The sequence below is a fragment of the Rana temporaria genome, chromosome 8 (genome assembly GCF_905171775.1).
Source record: "Rana temporaria chromosome 8, aRanTem1.1, whole genome shotgun sequence".
NCBI classification, from domain to species: domain Eukaryota; kingdom Metazoa; phylum Chordata; class Amphibia; order Anura; family Ranidae; genus Rana; species Rana temporaria.
The window spans coordinates 40,733,836-40,755,680 of record NC_053496.1 but is presented as its reverse complement, the minus strand read 5'-3'; the positions used below and the strand labels follow the sequence as shown (position 1 = coordinate 40,755,680).

Genomic DNA, 21,845 nt, shown 5'->3' with positions numbered 1-21,845 from the left:
ATGGTACATGAGTTTGTTTCTGCTACTTCACTGTCCAGTCACAGGTTGGCGATGGGGAGGTGACCAGTGCCGTTTTGCTTAACTGCAGCAGGGACAAAAAACAGGTCACCAGGTTAGCTGTGCTATCTAGCAGGGCTGTGTAAATCAAAAGACTGGATGAACAGAAATGTAAAATAAAAAAACACAACATCTCCCCTATGTGTATTTAGCTGGAGTCCAGTGTTAGGTAAACTGATGAAAGCGGCAGTGGTGGCCACCAAGCGTCTTTGCGTAGGAACCTTTTACACTTGGACGACAACAAATATTGTTTCAATGATTTGTTGTTCCTCCCACTGAGCTGCTAAATATAACGCCGCGACCTCATAAACAAAGTATGTGAACTATGCGTGTTTTCTGATCCTGAGTAATGCTCCGAATACAATGGAAACAGGGCTGACGGCGTAAGTTATGCTCGAGAATTGAAAATCATCTCACCTCAGGACAATGAGGATGAGTCACTCACTGACAAGCAGATCTCGCTGAGCGCTCTGTCAACCGTTTCTAGGGCACGCGGAGAGCGCACAGGACAAAATATTTGTATCGCCCTTCAGGTGTTTACTGTCAATCTTAGCAACAAATTCAAAATACTTCACCTTTTCTTAGAATGAAAAGATAAAAAGTATTTTATATACAACTATGCATATCAGACCAAAATGAGGGACAAATGAGGAGGAGAGAGGGACATTGCTCCAAATCAGGGACAGTCCCTTCGAAATCAGGGACAGTTGGGAGCTATGGTTGATAGCTCAGGGCTGCTCAGTGTTTCACAGGCTGGTGTTCTGCTACCCCCCCCCTTTTTTCTACAGGCTTCTGGAAGCATAGTGGGAAGGAGGGCGGGACAGGCAGCCTGAATATTTATGGACTCCAACCAATCCTTGGGGAGGTGTGCCCAGAAGGTGGAGGAAGAGCCCATAAGTAGTCTGAGGCCTGGCATCAGTGACGTGTTCCTGGGTCCAGTCCTGCAGGAGGAGAACCTTGTGCAGGGGCTCTGCCCCTAGGGCAGAAGCCTGGGAGGAAGTCAGCCTGAAGGTCCCACCTAGGCCTAGCTGTAGGGCTTATTTACAAGTCATAGTTCAAGGATCCAGTTGGGTCAGGAGAAAGCTCACTGGAGAAAGCCAAGAGGAAGCTGTGGGATAGAGCCCAAGTAGCCCAAGGATCCAGTTGGGTCAGGAGAAAGCTCACTGGAGAAAGCCAAGAGGAAGCTGTGGGATAGAGCCCAAGTAGCCCAAGGATCCAGTTGGGTCAGGAGAAAGCTCACTGGAGAAAGCCAAGAGGAAGCTGTGGGATAGAGCCCAAGTAGTCCAGAAGCAATCTGTGTCTACATCTCTGTCCATAGGAAGAGCCTGGTGGTTATCAGCAGGAAGCAACCAATGATCCTGTGTACAGGTCTAGAGATCCAGTGGGACTTTCATTTGTAAAAGAAAAAGAGATCCAGTGGGACATTTCTTCTCAAGTGCAGTGCAATACAGCCAGGAGTTTTACAGTTTTGCATTTCTGGGGTATCCTGTGCTCCCCATCCCAATCCAAGTTAATCGTTCCCCAATAAAAACACAAATAGAAACCCCTAGACTGAACTTTGAGTCATTGGAAGGCTGCGGAAAAAGCTGTGTGCCTGGCTGTGTGTGCGCCGAGGGGGAAAATAAGACCACATTTACCAGTGGCTCCTGGTAGTTGTGCCATGGAAGAAATAGGTACCCCCGCCCCACACACACACACACACACATTGAACTTTAAAGTACTACTTACCTGGCTGCCTTCTGAGCCATTGACCCGGAACCAGGGCCGATCCACCCTATAGGCTCACTATGCAAGCCGCTTAGGGCCCCGCAAAGCTGCAGAGGGCCCCCCAAATTACTAAATGCCCCGCCTGGTGAGAAGTCATTTTCGGCCCCTGCTTCTCAACTCGCTGGCTGCATGGGAGAAGAAGTAAGAAGACAAGACAGCACCCACCCACTTTAATGTGAGATGTAATTCCCGACAGCAGAACACCCCCCCCCCCCCGCTTCTCAACTTTAATGTGACATGTCTTTTTGCTTAGGGCCCCAGGGAGGTCAGGATCGGCACTGCCAGGAACGATCATGCAGTTAGGAAAATCGGAGATCCTGACATGCACACTTGCTCCGGGTCAGTGAAAGTTTTAAAGTTGTTGAATCAATATGACCGCCCACAAGCACAATTTTTTTAAAGGAGGTCAGCAATGAACACCTGCTATTTCTTTCAATGCATGATGTGTCCTTTAACCTCTTGTCGCCCAAGTAACGCACAGGCTCAGTGGCAAATAGGGTAAGCTTTAATGCCCACACGCCATGCATATGGGTCCTTGGGCATGCTCACTGCTTGTGCTTCAAGCACAGAGATCAAGCTTACAAAGTCAGCTCCCGGTCTCGACTCTCTAGTAATGATCAAGAGCCGTTGGCACTGGGTGTTGATCATGTGACCGCTATGACAGGCAATCACACTGGTCAAGTGATCAGGCAGACCTTCCTGTCCCTGGGCATAATAGCCCAAGTGAAGGCACACACCAGGGCTGGGCAGAAAGTGGTTAAAATGAACCTGCACCAGGCAAAGCGACAGAATCACTTGAAGAGTGTCCCCAATAGTAGAACATATTCATCGTCCCTTTGCTCCCATACTATTCTGTGAAAAATTCTGGCACACAACACTGTCATGTGTGGTTGGCAAGGACATCCTCAGCCCTTTGTAAGCTCCGTGCATCTCCAACTAAAGTAGACAAATTAGGCAACCATGAAGCAAAGGGAGGGTAAGCATATGTAGCTGGGGAGGCCAACAGGGTGGAATTGGCCTCAATCACATGGGCAATCACTAAGGTTGACACCTCATCCCTTTAAACCCAAACACATATGAATTACACAGGTCCTGAGGCTAATTTAATGCAGATAATGCACAATGTGGGCCAGATTCACATACATTTAGATAGGCGCAGCGTATCAGAGATACGCTACGCCGCTGTAACTTACTTTTTAATTCTTTGAATCCACAAAGAATTCGCGCCGTAAGTTACGGCGGCGTAGTGTATCTCTCGGCGCGTAATTCAAATTGGCGGGTAGGGGGCGTGATTCATTTAAATGAAGCGCGTCTCCGCGCCGAATGAACTGCGCATGCTCCGTTTCGAAATTTCCCGCCGTGCATTACGCTAAATGACGTCGCAACGACATCATTTTTTTAACTTCGACGTGAATTACATCCATCCCTATTCACGGACGACTTACGCAAAAAAAAAAAAAAAATTAAAATTTTGACGCGGGAACAACGGCCATACTTTACATGGCAAGTCTATCTATACGCCGCAAAATAGCAGCTTTAACTATACGCCGGAAAAAGCCATCTAGAGACGACGTAAGAGAATGCGACGGCCGCGCGTACGTTCGTGGATTGTCGGAAATAGCTAATTAGCATACCCGAGGCGGAAAACGACGCAAACTCCACCCAGCGGACGATGAAGTATTGCATCTACGATCCGTACGCCTGTCGGATCAAACCCAGATGCCGTCGTATCTTGGTTTGAGGATTCAAACTAAAGATACGACGCGGGAAATTTGAAAGTACACCAGCGTATCAGTAGATACGCCGGCGTACTCTCAATGTGGATCTGCCCCTGTGAGTTTAATTACCATCCTAATCAGCCACAGAACCTGTAGAAAAAAGGAGGATTGGGACTTTGAATGAGGTATGCATGAGAAGACTCAAAGATAGGACAGTGTGATAAGGATGCGTTTATTTGTCTAAAACACATAGCAGAGCATGCGATTTCGAATGTATACATAATAGTAAACATACATAGCAATGAGCATAAAAAAGCATGATGCAATAACCATAAACATTGTATAACAACTTATTCCTTGCATTGTTAAAAAAATCCTCATAAATAGAATCATTAAACCAGAGGTTAGTCCCAAAACTGAACCATGTAGATTCTGTGTAAGTCCGAGACGCCTTTCATGGCATTATTGCCAATCTTCAGGGGCGGATGCGTAGTGGGGTAAGATCTGCAGAAGGACACAAGTATTATATGTAAGTTTTAGCATAACACCCAAATAATGGGAGACAGTAAGAGAGATGGAAAACTGCCCATCTCCAAAAAACTTACTCATTTCCAGCATGTGAGGATGTGCAAACTGGAACGCATGGGTCGCTGGAGTTGTCTGCAACCGGGAACTGAGGTAGGACCAGTGGGAATACCGAGAACATAAACATGTATCCCAGATAAATGTGTGTTCATCTAGCAGGTGTCTGGGGCTCCAATCTAAATGAGATAATTAATGTTATTAGTGCAGAGGGTGGGCGGTCTTCGCTCATAGCATCGGCGCCATGCACCCGCCCCACATGTCTGACGTCTGGGAGCGTCAGCATCTCGGACGAGTCATGTCACCTTAGCTGACCAATGGGAAGCTCCGTTTCAAATGAGCAGCTGCTGACGCTGTGATCCTGGACACCCCTTCCTGTTGTCATGCCAGTGTGACGCTGGTCGGGCTGGGTGGTTAACATCAGGAATATTCACTTATGCGATCAGCTGCAGGTCAATCCAGCTCTACACATACCTATATACTGGGCCTTATCTCCATACAGGGTAACACATGCCTCTTTATTTTTCCCAGCTACTACTTGGGTTAAGGGCTTTTACCATACCCCATTTACTACTCACCCATATGGATTTTACCCAGGGGTCAAGTCCTGGGGAAAAAAGTGTGGGAACTCCCACCCAAGATCCACGCCCCACCAAAAAAAAAAAAAAAGAAGCAAGTTCTTTCTAAAGCCCGCCTTAACTCGCGGCAGACCTTCGCAATGTCTCCTGGGAACAATGACAAAAGCTCCCAGGAGACATTGCCGCATCGAGGAAGTGACGGAATACCCACACACTACCCAATGAATCTGTGTACAGGAAGCGGCCAGTAACATAAAGAATTACTAAGGTTCGCCTGCCCCTGACAGTGACTCGAGCTGGACATCGCCGCTTAGTGAAGGATTGGCTCGAGTGGCTCGGCTGCTCTAGTCCTGCAAAGAGAACTGCGTTCCTTCTGTGAAAAAAGTGCAGGAACTCCGTTCCCACGCGGTCCCGCAGGACTTGAGCCCTGGTTTTACCAATGTCATTAAAGGAGTTGTAAAGGTAAAAGTTTTTTTACCTTAATGCATCCTATGCATTAAGGTAAAAAAACATCTGACAGCACCGCCGCCCCCCCGAGCCCCCGTTTTACTTACCTCACCGTTTGAAAGTCCCGGGCGCGTGCTTGTCATCTTGCTCGGTTCCCAGCCTGGCCGTTGATTGGCTAGGCTGGGCGGATTGATAGCAGCGCAGCCATTGGCTGGCGCTGCTGTCAATCACAGCGGATGACGCGGCGCGCCGGGGGGCGGGGCCGAGTGATACAGTCGGCGGCTATGGCCGCTGCTGTATCACGGGAGCGCGCTCGCAAAAGCTTTCCACCATGCGAGGGAGCTCGCATGAACGTGGAAAGCTTTTGCGAGGAGGAGCCGAGACAGCCGCCGAGGGACCCCAGAAGACACAGATCCGGGTCACTCTGTGCAAAACGATCTGCACAGTGGAGGTAAGTATAACATGTATGTTATTTTTATTTTTTTTAAATTGTACCTTTAGTGTTCCTTTAATTATCTTATTTAGATTGGAGCCCCAGGCACCTGCTAGCTAGATGAACACACATTTATCTGGATGGGGTTTCCCGTACCCCCTCCTGTGTGATCCCAGCCTTGTCATAGTGACTTCAACCTGGGTTCACACAGGAGCCGTGCGTGAAACCTCATGCACCGCATTCCTGTTCAAACACATGCGATTCTTTGCAGGGGGATTTGAGCCCATTTATTTTGTAAGGGCTGAAATAGCACCGCAAAGGTATTGGTAATCGGTATTGGTGAGTACTGAAAATATCGGTACTCGTACTCACCGGTAAAAAAGGTATCTGTGCATCCCAAGTGGACACCAAAGGCCCATCTTTGAATCTTTGAATCCAACAGTTACCATGTTATTTATTGGGCATGGTATATTTGATTTTGCTATTTATTAAACTAATTGCTTTATTGGTTAGCGATCTTGAGAGATGGGCTGTTATTTTAAAAGGGTAGCACATTCAAATTGTAAAACCCTGGAGATAATCGCAGCAAGGATGGATGTCCAAACCATGTGTAACATTTAGGCACCCGAAGCTCTGGCTGATTTCCCCAATGCTCTTTATGATCCGATTCTAAATGGTAAATGTAGGAGGCTTTGTTTCATCTTTGTATACCTGAGGGTAGTCATTTCCCTGGGTATATGTGACGGTTTATATCCACTTTAACTATAATTGGCTGAATATAAAAATGATTACTGTGATACTAATAAATGTCAATTTCGTGATGATGTTTTGTGTGGGTGCCTCAAAAGTCTGCTATTCTTGTTATCTTTCCTATGAATTGTTTTATTTGTTAAAGCAGTATTAAAGCGGAGGTCCACACAAAAATGGAACCTCTGCTGTCCGGATCCCCCCCCCCCCCCATCCTCCGGTGTAAATTTGGTACCTTTCAGGGGAGAGGGGGAGCAGATACCTGTCTAAGACAGGTATTTGCACCCACTTCTGGGCATAGACCCCCACATTATCTGCGGGGGTCTATGTCACGTCCGGCGCCCCCCGCTGTCTTCTGGGAGACACACGGGTCCCAGAAGACAGCTGGGACCAGTGGCATCGTAGGGAACCAGGAAGTGAAGCCACAAGCATACCTCCCAACATTTTGAGATGGGAATGAGGGACACCTACTACCAAATTTATGTAGGCATAGGGTACGCCACACCTCCTTAAAGGAGAATTAACCAAAAAAAAAAAAGGTTAATTAAATCCACAAGGGTTTTTTAACCACACTATTCCTTTATATTGGCTTTTAAAATGTACAAGTGCAGCAATTTAAAATTTGGATGAAAATTTTAGCACTGGGAAACACTTTTTGAAAGATAAAAAGTGCATTTTATATACAACTATATAAATCAGACCAAAATGAGGAGGAATGTGGGACAGAGGGACATTGCTCCAAATCAGGGACAGTCCCTTTGAAATCATGGAGAGTTGGGAGCTATGCGCAAGGCTTCGCTTCCCGATTCCCTTACCGAAGATGGCGGCGGCAGCATCCGAGAGCCGAGACAGAGATCGGCTTCGGGTGCCGACATCGCGGGCGTGCTGGACAGGTAAGTGTCCTTATTTTAAAAGTCAGCAGCTTCAGTATTTGTAGCTGCTGACTTTAAAAAAAGTCTCACAGCCTCTCAAGTCTTACTCTCTGGGCTACTACTGGATGGGGAGCGGAGGAATATCACTCCGCCAGGGAAGGCAAGGAGATAGGCAGGCGGCTGGCTGGGACTAGAGCCAAGGCAGAAGAACATGCGAGCGGAGCCGAATGGGCATGCACCCGAAACTGAAGAAAAATTCCCTCCGCTCCGACCAGCACATGATTATCAGAAAGGTAAGGTGACCAGATTTTTTAAATGAAATCCGGGGACATCTTTTTTCTTTACTAGTAATGGCAGGCAATCAGCGACTCTCTGCCCATTGCCACCCGCCTCACAGCCTCTCAAGTCTTACTCTTCGGGCCCCGGCTACTACTGGATAGGGAGCGGAGGAAGATCACTCCGCCAGGGAAGGCAAGGAGATAGGCAGGTGGCTGGCCAGGATTTGAGCCAAGGTAGAAGAACATGCGAGCGGAGCTGAATGGGCATGCGCCCGAAACTGAAGAAATATTCCCTCTGCTCCGACCAGCACATGATCATCAGAAGGGGGCACAGATAATGGGAAAAATACAACCCCCCTATGCTAGTGGGCATGGCGGAGCGGGGGTGTGTAATTCTAATTTTTTTATTTTAATTCTGCACTGACTGTCTTTGAAATTGCCCCTGTCCCCTATTAAATCCAATCTGGGGACAAACCCAGGGACAGACTTGGTCTGGGGACAGTGTCCTCAATCAGGGGACTGTCCCCTGAAACTGGGGATGTCTGGTCACCCTACAGAAAGGGGCACAGATAACCCCCCTAAGCTAGTAGGGGTGGCGTGCCCTACTGAAAGGGGCCGGACACAAGAATAGGGGGTGGCCGCAGCGGCCATGGATAGATTCATGCTATACATGAATCTATACATTGCATATAGGTGGTGGCCTGGAGAGAGGGGACGGCGCCCGGGCGCCCCTAATGGACAGACACACTGTGTGTACCCAGGCTAAAGCTTCTATAAGATTTTAGTGATTGGGTTTATATCTACCTTAAAGGGGTTGTATAGTCTAAACATTTTTTACCTTAAAGCGGTTGTATACCCGCATTATTTTTTTTACACCTGAAAAGCAAAAGCCATAATGAGCTAGTATGCACCGCATACTAGCTCATTATGAAATACTTACCTTAAAACGAGGTGTAGGGAACTTACCTGGTCCATGCCGAGCGAGATAGCATCTTGCCTGGCGTGTCTTCCGGGTATCGCCGCTCCAGCGCTGTGATTGGCTGGAGCGGCGATGTCGTCACTCCCACGCGTGCGCGTGGGAGATTTCATTCCGGCAAGGTCCGGCGGCTGCTGGCCCTTTAGCCGAGGATCCCCCCTGCGCATGCGCCACTGCAAGGGGAATATCTCCTAAACCGTACAGGTTTAGGAGATATTCCTTATACCTACAGGTAAGCCTTATTATAGGCTTACCTGTAGGTAAAAGTGGTAGTATAGAGTATACTACCACTTTAATGCATTCCTTGTATTAATGTAAAAAATGTTTACGTGTCAGCATCGCCCCCTCAGCCCCCCCTTTACTTACCTGAGACCTCATGCGATCCAGTGCCGTGCACGTCTGCAGATCTTTTCTCCCCTTGCTTCCGGGTCTCGCTGGCTTTGCTGGGGCACCGGGCACCATTGGCTCCCAGTGCTGTCAATTAAAGCCAGTGATGAGGAAGCAGAGGGCAGGGCCAAGTCCCTCTGTGTCAATGGACACAGCCGAGGGAAACTCAGGTGCGCGCACGCACGCACGAGTGCCCTCATGGGAAGCGGCTTCTCATGGGGGCACTGGCCAGTAAGGAGGGGCCAGGAGTGCTAGCGGGTGACCCAAAAAGAGGAGGTTCCCACCCACTCTGTGCGATTCCATTGCACAGAGTAGGTAAGTATAGACATGTTTTTTATTTAAAAAAAATATATAATTACATTTACAATCCCTTTAAAGTATATCCCACTTGGTCAGATTTTGCTAATGATGGTTGTTCTTTGTTTTTTGAGTTTAGCGAATCCGCTGATGCCAGCCATTCTCTGGATTGTCGTCCTGTGATTCCCAGTTTTGTCAACATCTGGGGGAAAAAAGGGTCTGCCAGCCTACATCAAAAGAAGCTTGCCCGGCGGCCTTGACAGTGCCATGAACAAGCCATTGTGACAGGTCCCCTTTCAGCCTGCTTCACCGCACTGTATCCTCACATGTGATAGATCCTCCTTGAGTCCTCCCTTGGAAGTAATGTATAATTTCAGAAAGTCATTATTTGCAGTGAATAGGATGTATTAAGCATGAACAAGCATCTACGGCGCGCTTACACAAAGCAAGCCCGCAGGACTGCGGAGGAGGAGGGCTTTTAATGTATAAAATAAGAATTATACTCATTACATTAGCCAGCTCTGGCTTTTGTGCTGTGTGTATGCTGGCTCGGGTGGATGGGAGGGGGTCAGAGCAGGAATTTGGGTCACAATGACGGCCGTGGATGTAGTCACCTTTTCTCCTGACTAGCAGAGATGACAAAAGATGAAGCTCTTGGGTCTGTCAAACGAAAAACGCACAAGGATCATAGACAGAAGACGGGGCATAAAGCAGGTGGGAGGACTCTTCTGGCCCTGGATGACTATGCAAATATCTTTTGTCGTGGGTTAGATGAGGCTGCGGGCACACGGGAAAATGTATTACGACTATTTGCAATTTTTGTTGAATATGTCATTTTTTACAGTAGAATGAAACGCATCACTAATGTCCCAAATGTTTGCATTAAAGTGTTACTAAATGAACAACAGTAAAAACAGTCTGTTAAGGGGTTAATCCTCTGCATTGTGTAAAAAGGTTGTCTTCTTTGATCCTCCACTTCTTCCACAGTCCCTGTAAGAATGTAAATTAATAACTAATATTCTTATAGCTTCAAGGGCGTATCTGAATGAAGATCATTCATAGTCAGGTTGATTTAAAAATAACGTGTGAGTTTATTGTCACACAGGTGGCATCATAAACACAATGAAAAATAGTATAAAGTTCAGTTTAGCGTAGATGAAAATATCTGGAATTGGATCGATAGTATTGTAGCAAGCTTATGAAAGGATGTGTGCAGCCTCAGGCATGTTGTCTTCTGAGATTTTCCAAAGTGAAGCAGGAAATGACGTTCTTGACTTCTAGTATCAGCTGTTGTCCTTGTCAATATGTCAGTGTTGTCTTTCAAAGAGGGTGTGAGTGAGTGTGTCTTATTGTGAGTTAGTATCAGTGTTTCATGTAAGTGTGTGGTGCAAATGTGTGACAATAAACTCACACGTAATTTTTAAATCAACCTGACTATGAATGATCTTCATTCAGATACGCCCTTGAAGCTATAAGAATATTAGTTATTAATTTACATTCTTACAGTGGCGAGCCAAAGAAAGTACTGTCTTATCTCTATTTTTACGGAAATCTCGACCCTTGATGAGGGGGGGAGAGATTGGCGCAGTTTTTGCGAATATTCAAGTCTCGAGAAAAAAGACGGTTCAGAACCTATCAAGCAAGAGGCGTTTGTGTCGCGTCAGATGTGGACAACAGTCCAGTAACAGACGGTTGATGACGAGAAATCCTTCTAATAACGGTGAGTAAAAAAAAAATTATTATGAATTTTATAGATGAAATAGCTAGAGATAGTAAGCTAGAATTTAAAGATGTGTGTTTTTATCCAAATGACAGTCACTTGTGGTTGTATATGTATCAAGAATGCTTAAATTCCAATGTCCAGATAGACAAATCCAGGTTTACTGTGAATAAATTACGTAAGAAAATAAGTAATGTATTGAAATTGGTAAGAATCTTTAATAAGATGATTATTAATATTTTACCTGCCAAAAATGTGTGTACACGAAACCAGACAGAGACTAATAATGTACAGAACACAGGAATACATAAAAATGTGTCCCAGGATGCTCTCAGTTGTTCTAACTGTGAGATTTTGTGTAATTACATAGAAAATCTTGAGGAACAATTAGAATCTAAAAACATGATTTTGCCAGAGTTACAAAATGACAGTAAACAGATTGCTGTAATAAATACAGATGACAAAAAGGTTGAAACCAAGTCAAAGCTACAATCTTATTTTCCGGAAAGTTCGGAAATAGAGAATGTTGATGCTACTGATGAAATGGAAATGAAACATAAAAACTTATTATGTAGGACTGCAAAACTTAAATTGCAAATTCATGATCAGCTGATGAAGGTTCTAAAAGACTTTCCTATTTATGACGTTGAGGCTACTGTATTTTCTAATTGGGATTTATTTGAAATGTTTGCAGATCGTTTTAATCTTTCAAACGATCAACGCAATTACATTTTTCAGTTGTGGATTCCTGTTAATTTTGCTAAACGAATCCATTCACTTGTTAGTGATGATGAAGGTCAAAATGACGCCACAGATAGATTGCGACTATTATTGCTATGTATGACCGGTGAACAAAAACCGACCATAGAAATGCTAGACCTTTTACAGACTACTGCAGAAGAAGATCCATTTTGGTTTAAAACAAGATTTTGCAAGGTTTATGAAATGATATTTGGAGTAGATGATGAAACTGACCCAGGTTTAAAAATGGCTTTCATAAAAAAATTTAAATACCTTGACCCAACTTCAGTGGCCATAGTACAGGAACGTCAAAATTTAAATGCTATAGTAAGTTTCATTGACAAAATTAGGAGACAATTGAATCAAAGCAGTCTCGCACACGAGGTTTCTATTATTCAATGTGACAAAAATAGTCAGGCTACAGACGTGTCAGAAACGACAGGTCTTAGCAGGAATGACAAGGACAGGTGCAGTCAAGTGAGTCAAGGAGACGACCCCATGATGTGTTTTTACTGTCATGGATTTGGCCATATGAAAAAACATTGCTTTAAGTTTAAGAGTGACTTACAAATAAGAACTAAAGATATGGAGTATGAAAAATCAGCTTTTGTGCAACCTGATTTTTCATGTCAAGATAACATTTTGACTGAATTGCCTTATGACACTGAAGTCAAACAGATCAGTAATTTGACTGTTCACAGTAGTTCAGACAATATGGCAAAAGGAGCTGTCACTGAAAAAGAAGGTTTATTGCCATTGCCAAAAATAGAATCACACCCGGATTCAATTTCTCTGCCATTACAATATGTAGCACCAATTATTTTGGACGAGAATGGGAGGCCATATTTACAATGTTTGATAAATGGTAAACATATTAATTGTCTCTTAGACAGTGGATCTGAGATTACCCTTATCAAAGAAAACATACCTGTGAAACCAAATTCTCCTATGTGTAATATAGTGGGTTTTAATAATACAGGTAATTCCATTGCTAGACAGGTATCCAATGTAACATTTGAAGTACCTGGATTAGTGAAAACTAATATTAACATTTGGGTCTGTCACGAAGCAGAGAATATACTTGGCATTGATGTAATCAATAAACAAAAGTGGGTGATTGATTTGGCTAATAAAAGTATTTGGAAAGATCCATCTAGGCCCAAATCAGTGCTGATTGATCCCTCTGTATACCGTAATGTTGGTTCCGTTACCAATATGTCTACAGAACAAAAGTGGCCTGATATTGATGAAAATTGTGCTTTAAAGGAAGTGGTACAATCTTTTCCAAGTTTGTGGTCAAAGTTCAAAAATGACTTTGGAACTTTGAAAAGTGCCGAATTAAATATTGAAGGAAAGGATCCAGAACCTCTTGATCAGAGTGAGTTACCACCAGAATCAATTGGTCCACTTTCTGATATTATTCAAGAATTTGTACAACTAGGAATTGTAAAGAAAGCTAAATCAGTGGTAAATAACTGTATTTGGCCTATCAAAAATATTGATAATTCATATTCTTTATCAGTTGACGTAAGAACATTGGATAAACAAATCACAAATAGCCCAGTTCTTCCTGATAAATCTAACATAAAATTACATTTGAATGTTGAGAACAAAGTGTTTTCTGTACTAGAAATCGCTGGTAGCCATTTTTCCATTCCTTTAACTAAAAGTTGTCAATACAAACTTGCGTTCACATTCAGAAAAGAGACTTATACGTTCACTCGATTAATACCTGATCTAGGTATAGGTGATGGTATAGTTCATGAAACTATAGCAACAATACTTTCTAAATTTTCTAGGCCAGATTGCATTTGTCAGCACGTGGATACGATTTTGCTGAGTACTCAGAATATCGATGAACATATGGCTCTTTTGTCTGAATTGTTTATGATGTTACAAGCTGAAGGTTTAAAATTAAACACAACAAAAGTTCAGTTGATGAAAAGTCAAGTGAAATTCCTTCACATGCAAATTAGTCAAGGAAAGAGACAATTGTTGCAAGAAACAGTTAGGGATATTACTGTTATCCCAACTCCAACAACTTACAAGACATTGCATAAATTTTTGCATAAAATAAATTATTGCAAAGAGTTTGTACATTGTTTCGCAGAAAAAGTTAATCCACTATATAATCTTTTAAGGAATAAAGGTAATATAGTTGACCAGTGGGGTCCAAATGAGAAAAATGCTTTTGAAGTGTTGAAAAAAGATTTGCAGAATGCTCCAGCATTAAGTACAATAAAGGTCTGTTCTGAAACATCGTTTGTTTTGAAAACTCATGTATCTGAGAATGCCATCTCAGTAACATTGTTTCAGTTACAAGAAGGTAAGGAGAAAATAATTGCCTATTTCTCCAGAGTTTTATCATTTTTGGAAAAAACTTTTGAGCCAGGTGTGAAGCAACTTCTAAGTGTTTACTATGCAATTAAAGTTACAGAGAGCATAGTGAAATCAAACAAAACCATTGTACGGACACCTGACTGTTCATTAAAAGGTATTTTTGAGGAAGGTAATTTTAGTGAAATTAAGAAAATATATCCTTTATGGTTCAGAGCTTTATTACAAATACATATTCAGATAGATGGGAACGAAAGACATCAACAGAAATTTACACCAGCACATGTTTATACAGCTGTAGCTGAGAAGTCTTTATCTCAGATTTCCAGCGTAAGAGCTGAGAAATGCATTGAAGTACTTGCAGAACACTCTGACACTAAAGTAAGAACTCCAACACAGAATACAGTTACGCATATTTCTAATCGTTTAGAGGTGAGAACAAAGGCATAGTCCATTGTCATCTCTGGGGTGATATGAAATCTAACTTTGTTCGTTAGAAATAGAATTTGTATCATGACCGGAAAAATGAAATATTGCGTCCTGACATACCTAAACCTCACAGTACATATATTTTATAATTTAGGTTATTTTTAGTCAGAATAAGGACAATACATAGAAGTACATAGTCACACAGAAAATATCTTTGAAGGAAAATATGAGATAGTATTTCACATATAGTTTTAACAATTTCACAAAGTTATTGTCTCATAATGTTTTAATATTTGTTGAAAAAATAGGAAGATGTACAAGAATTAATATAAATATTTTATTCCTGAGTAATGATACTGCCTCTCTTTTACAGATATGGCATCTAAAATCAAACAAATATGGAGGATAACAAGCTTCTATAAAGAGCAAAGAGAAATTCAAAGTTAAAGAAGAGATCCTTTTTGGAAGAATATTTGACAAAAGATTTATATTTCATATTTATGAACTATTTTATCTTATTCATCAAGGTTTTTCTAACGGAACTTGAAGAAGACATTTTAAAGACATTTCATGAAGAAACATTAATCGGAAGGAACATTGTCTATCTACTATAGATAAACAATTTAGGACTGAAACATTTGTCCACATATACATATACATTTTTTGATTATCCAATTATTATGATATTAATGTTCACATGAAGTTAGGCACATATTGAATGTTAGCACACTCATTCTAGTTAATAGAACATTTTTTGTTCATAACTTAAGAAAGATATCATTAATAGAACTATGGAAAGTTATGAAAGTTTTAGAGTATAAAGTATATTTCCAAAGAGCTAAAATATTATTTGAGCACATATATGGAAATATATTATTGCATTATTTACTTATTTTAATAATAATAATTTCCATTATTATTATTAATATTAATAATTATTGATATTAGTCATCATTATGTTATACATTTTTAAAATCTATACCATTATTTCTGGTAAGATTTTGATTAGATAGATCTAAGAAGAGTTAAAAGTAAAGAGTAAAGCATTTAGGAAAAGGAAAATTTCTAGTTGCTTCAGTTCTGAGGAATATCGTGTCCAATCGTTTGATACAAGGTGGAGAAAATGAGATATGAATGTATGTATGTGAGTATTAAATGATTTAGTATGATTAATCATAATTCAGGGGGGATTGTTAGAATATTATTCCAAATTCATAATTCGGCAATTCATGGCAAGCTTGCAAAACATATTTTGATTTATGATTAATCATAATAATTAGGTATGAATGAATGACCTTGATCAATTGATATGACATAATTCTTCTATCCAAAACTGAGCATTACTGGTCAACCGATTTGAGAATGACATAGGATTTGAATGTCAGGCAGTTGTTCTACTATGTCCAAAGTTGACATGAGTTCAGGAGGTCAGCAGGCTAACAGATAAGTATACACATAGAGTTCATGTGTCAGAGCTGACATGTTTTTACATGCTTTAAAGTTAAAATCACAGATTATCCATAACTTAGCTATTTATTTGATATTGTTGTTTAATTATTTAGAGCTAGTTTAAGTGAAGTCTTAGTCATACTAATATGTATTAGTATATAGTTACTTAATGAAGTTATAGCTTTATAGCTGATAATATATGTTCTATGACATTGCATCATCAAGCACACTACTCTAAGTATAGAGTGTCACATGTGTGCCTGTCAATCAAACTCCATACGACTCTGTGCTAAGATCTTCATATTGCTGAACCTAGCAGATATTAATATTTGCCATACAAGGGTCTAAGCCTGGGCCGTATGAGGTCATGACGTTCACTTGTAACATATATTTAAGCTTTGCTTTAAAGAAGGCTGGACACATTTGCACCACACACTTACATGAAACACTGATACTAACTCACAATAAGACACACTCACTCACACCCTCTTTGAAAGACAACACTGACATATTGACAAGGACAACAGCTGATACTAGAAGTCAAGAACGTCATTTCCTGCTTCACTTTGGAAAATCTCAGAAGACAACATGCCTGAGGCTGCACACATCCTTTCATAAGCTTGCTACAATACTATCGATCCAATTCCAGATATTTTCATCTACGCTAAACTGAACTTTATACTATTTTTCATTGTGTTTATGATGCCACCTGTGTGACAATAAACTCACACGTTATTTTTAAATCAACCTGACTATGAATGATCTTCATTCAGATACGCCCTTGAAGCTATAAGAATATTAGTTATTAATTTACATTCTTACAGTCCCCAAGCCATCTGTTGACAGAACAAAGCATCAGGGGCACACTGCACATGCTCAGTGTGGTGTGTATTTTTCTGGGAGGGTGCATGTGATCAGCACAGGGCCAATCATCACTATCCAGAAAGAAAGTCAGGGGTCATGCAGCCTTATAGGACAGTCAGAGGAGAATGAAAACTCCTCCTACAAGCTTTAACCAGTGTTGGCCAGACACTGAAGAAGTTATAAGACTGCTATATACTGCTGATGAGAAAAGGTATTTAGCTGTTTACATTTACAAAAATATTTGCATTTCCATGTTCTGTGTACTGTGGGAGACCAGATATAGTGGCCCAGATTCAAGAAGCTATTGCGCCCGCGCAACCATAGGTTGCGCGGCGCAATAGCTGTTTTGCTCCCGCGTAGCGAATGCCCCTGATTCAGGAACATCGCTACGCGGACTGCAGCCTAGGATATGACAGACATAAGCCTCCTTATGCCTTCATATCTCAGGCTGCATTCTTGCGTTGGCCGCTAGGGGGCGCGGCCATTGTGATCGGCGTATAGTATGCAAATTGCATACTACCACCGATTCACAAAAGTTGCGCGGGCCCTGCGCACGCAAGGTACGGAGTTTCCGTACGGCGACTTTAGCGTAAGGCTGCTCCTACTCATAGTAGGCGCAGCCAATGCTAAAGTATAGCCGCCCTTCCCGCTCGTGAAATTTAAATTTCACGTCGTTTACGTAAGTGATTCGTGAATGGCGCTGGACGCCATTCACGTTCACTTAGAAGCAAATGACGTCCTTGCAACGTCATTTGCCGCAATGCACGTCGGGAAAGTTTCCCGACGGAGCATGCGCTGTTCGCTCGGCGCGGGAGCGCGCCTAATTTAAATGATTCCCGCCCCCGGCGGGATCATTTACATTAGGCGCCCTTACGCCGGGCAAATTAGCATAGCGCCCGCGCAATTTACGGAGCTACTGCTCCGTGAATCGCGGGCAAATCGAAATATTTGCGTGGGCACAGAGCAAAAATCGTTGCCCTTTGCCCACGCAAATATTGCGCGGTTCTACCTGAATCTGGGCCAGTGAGTGCCGTATCCTGGGTTTAGTAAGTGGTTGTAAACCCCCCCCCAAAAAAAAAAATCTGCAAGACAAAGGCGTAATGAGCTCGTATGCATACTAGCTTATTATGAAATACTCACCTTAGATCGGACCCCCCGCAGTAATCCCAGTACACCGCTCCGGCCCAGAGTTACTTCCGGGTATCGCAGGCTCCGGCGCTGTGATTGGCCGGAGGGGACATCCCCCCCACGCAAACCCGCCCATGCGTTTGACGAGCCGGAGAATGAATCAGTCGCCACCAGAAGTTGAACATAGAGATTTTAGTGACCAGATAGTCCTCAGTCATCTCTATGATCATCGGAGGTCCGGGCGTGACGTTACGACTTCATGTCCAGGCCGGCAGAAGTAAATATTTAAAGATAAAGTGTAAAAATAAAAGTAAAATAATCAATAATTTTTTTTAAAAAGTGCCTCTGTCTCCACATGCTCGTGCACAGAAGCACACGCATACATAAGTCGCGCCCACATATGTAAACGGCGTTTAAATCACACATGTGAGATATCACCATGAGCGTTAGAGTGGAAGCAACAATTATAGCCCAAGACCTCCTCTGTAACTCTAAACTAGTAACCTGTAAAGAAATTTAAAGCGTCGCCCAAGGAGATTTTTAGGTACCAATGTTTGTAGCCATTCCACAAGTGTGCGCAATTTTAAAGCGTGACATATTAGGTATCTATTTACTCTGCATAACATCATCTTTCACATTATACAAAGAAATTGGGCTAACTTTTCTGCTTTGTTTTTTGTTAATTCATTAACCCCTTCCCTACCGAGTCATTGTAAAATTACGTTGGCGGGAACCCTTCCTCCCTCCGGGTGGACATCATATGACGTCCTGGTCTTTCCGGGCGGCTAGGGGGCGAGCGCTCGTCCGATATGTCCATCGCAATGTCACGGTCACAATAAAAATCACAGATCGCCGCCATTACTAGTAAAAAAAAAAAAATGCCATGAATATATCCCTTATTTTGTAGATGCTATAACTTTTGAGCAATCCAATCAAAAAACACTTTGCGCTTTTTTTTTTATTTATTTTTTTTAACAAAAATAAGTAGAAGAATACGTATCGGTCTAAACTGAGGGAAAAAAATAGTTTTTTTAAAAAAAGTGTGATATTTATTAAATTAAAAAGTAAAAAATATTGTTTTTTTTCAAAATTATCGCTTTTCTTTTCTTGTTTATAGCACAAAAAATAAAAGACGCAGGGGTTATCAAATACCATCAAACGAAAGCTCTATTTGTGGGAAAAAAAACATAAAGATTTCATTTGGGTACAGTGTTGCATGACCACGCAATTGTCATTCAAAGTGCAACAGCGCTGAAAACTAAAAATCGGTCTTTGCAGGAAGGGGGTAAAAATGCCCGGTATTGAAGCGGTTAAGGGGGCGTGTGTCCTATGCCTACATACATTTGCTAATAAGGTGTCCCATGTTTGAAAAACTGCTGCGCAAATACTGTGTAACATAAAAAGTTGCAACGACCGCCATTTTATTCCCTAGGGCCTCTGCTAAAAAAAACTATATAATGGGGGTTCTGTGTAATTTTCTAGCAAAAAAAATATGGGGCCAGATTCACAGAAGAGATACCACGGCGTATCTCCTGATACGCCGTCGTATCTCTGAGATACGCTTGTCGTATCTATGCGGCTGATTCATAGAATCAGTTCCGCTTAGATAGCCCTAAGATCCAACAGGTGTAATTGACTTACACCGTCGGATCTTAGGATGCAATTCTAGGCCGGCCGCTAGGTGGCGATTCCATTGCGGTCGGCGTAGAATATGCAAATGACTAGTTACGGCGATTCACGAACGTACGCTTTAACCGTCGCTTCCGTCGAGATACGCCGCGTAAAACTAAGGCTGCCCTCTAGGTGGACTAGCCAATGTTAAGTATGGCCGTCGTTCCCGCGTCGAAATTTAAAAAATCACGTCGTTTGCGTAAGTCGTCCGTGAATGGCGCTGGATGCCATTTACGTTAACGTCGAAACCAATGACGTCCTTGCAACGTCATTTAGCGCAATGCACCTTGAGTAATTTGACGGACGGAGCATGCGCAGTACGTTCAGCGCGGGAACGCGCCTAATTTAAATGGTGCCCGCCCCATTTGAATTAGGCGGGCTTGCGCCGAGCGGATTTACGTTACACCGCCGCAAGTTTACAGGTAAGTGCTTTGTGAATCAGGCACTTACGCTGTAAACTTGCGGCGGTGTAGCGTAAATGGGAAACGTTACGCTGCCGCTGCGCAACGTAAAAGTACCTGAATCTGGCACATGATTTTTAGGAAACGAGTGCCAGAATAGGCCCAGTATAGAAGTGGTTAACATTATTTTACCAAACATTGGGTATTATATTGTGATTTTGTGAACTAAAATTCATTGAATGGTATTTTTTCTAAAAGATTTGCATTTGAAAAAATGCTGCCCAACTATCATTTGACATAAAAATATGCAACACCCACCATTTTATTTGTTGGGGCCTCTGCTTTAAAAGAAGAAAAAAAAAGGTTGGGGGGAATTTCAGAATTGACCTGCACTGGATTAAAGTGTTAACCTTGGTGATGTTTTCTCAACAGCACCAATGACACCTCTGAGCCGTGCTGGAGCTTGGCAAACAAGTTAGCGCATGACCAATGGAAGAAGCTTTGGAAGCGCCTGAGATTTTGGCAAACATCAGCCTTTTATTAGGAGTTGATGTGAGTTGTCGGCCCAGCACAGGATATACAGTGATATGCATGGTAACAACACAATTACAATATATAGAAATGTAGGCTGTAAAACTAAAACATATGAATGAACATATGTTGTGGGAAACTTTCATCTCTGGCTTGAGTGTCACTTTCAATTTTAAAGGTCAATTGAACTTTCGGTTTAAATCAGCTAAATACATTTCAGCTGCATCAAATTAAAAGGTGTGCAATAACTTAGTTAATTTTTTTTTTTTTTTTGTAAAGAAGCATTAAAGTGTTACTAAACCCAGGACCCTGCATTCACTATATCTGATCTCCCCAGTACACAGAGCATGGAAATGCGGTGTTCCTGGTTCAGGGACCATGTTGGTCCGGAATATTTGAGCTGTGGCGGGGAGCCCAGTAGTTGACTGGGTTCCCAAATATGGAAAGATCCCAAGCGAGGAAGCTGTTCGGTGGGGAGTCCATCTGAGGAGAGCCAATGAGAGGCTGGCGATCCAATAGGGTTTTGACAAACCACCAGGGATCAAGGTAACCGGACACTGAGGCCGTGTACACACGGTCGTTCCAAACCGATGAGAATGGTCCGATGGGCCATTTCCATTGGTTCACCGCTGAAGTGGCCTGATGGTCTGATGTGCGTACACACCATCGTTCCAAAAACTGATCGGGTCAGAACGCGGTGACGTCGACGTGAATAAAATGAAGTTCAATGCTTCCAAGCATGCGTCGACTTGATTCTGAGCATGCGCAGGTTTTAAACCGATGCTTTCTGTACTAACCATCGGTTTGAACCGATTGGGCAGCGGTTCATCGGTTCGATTTTGAAGCATGTTTTAAAATTTTGGACCGAAGGAAAACAGACCGATGGGCTATACACACGGTCGGTTTGGACCGATGAAACTGAACCTCGGCCCATTCTCATCGGTTTTGTCCGACCGTTTGTACGCGGCCTGAGAGGCTGGTCACCTGTCAGTCGGTACCTAAAAACTACCCGAAGGAGATCCAGGCAACAAAATCTTTTAAGGAGGATCATCTCCGCCATCACAATTCTGGGGAGGGTCTGTGACAGAGACTTTTTCCCTAAGTTCATTCCAGGACGGTCTGTGGCAGAGACTTTTCCTTCAAGTTCTGAGTGCTGCCAAGGAGGGTCTGTGGCAGAGACTTTTCCTCTAAGTTCCGAGCGATACTCTGGCTGCCAGACCGGTGGGAGAGGCCTGTCCAGGTACGCTATACCCACTCTGGCTAGAGTGGCGAAGAACAGTGGCGTAACGTGGGGGGTGCAAGGGGAGCCACCGCCCCGGGAGCAAAATTTAGAGCGGCGCTGTCATGAGTGTGGATAGGAGGGAGCACCAACAACAGATGGGACATAGGAACATATGCATGATGTCACCACTCCAGACTTTACCAGTCATTATCA

General features: G+C 42.8%; 1 long non-coding RNA gene across 1 annotated transcript; it reads left to right on the top strand.

The window, feature by feature from the left end:
- Positions 1-10,198: 10,198 nt before the first annotated feature.
- Positions 10,199-16,562, top strand: LOC120946852. Its single transcript, XR_005750793.1, has 2 exons — positions 10,199-10,859; positions 14,740-16,562. It is a non-coding gene; the product is annotated as an uncharacterized LOC120946852 (long non-coding RNA).
- Positions 16,563-21,845: the final 5,283 nt, after the last annotated feature.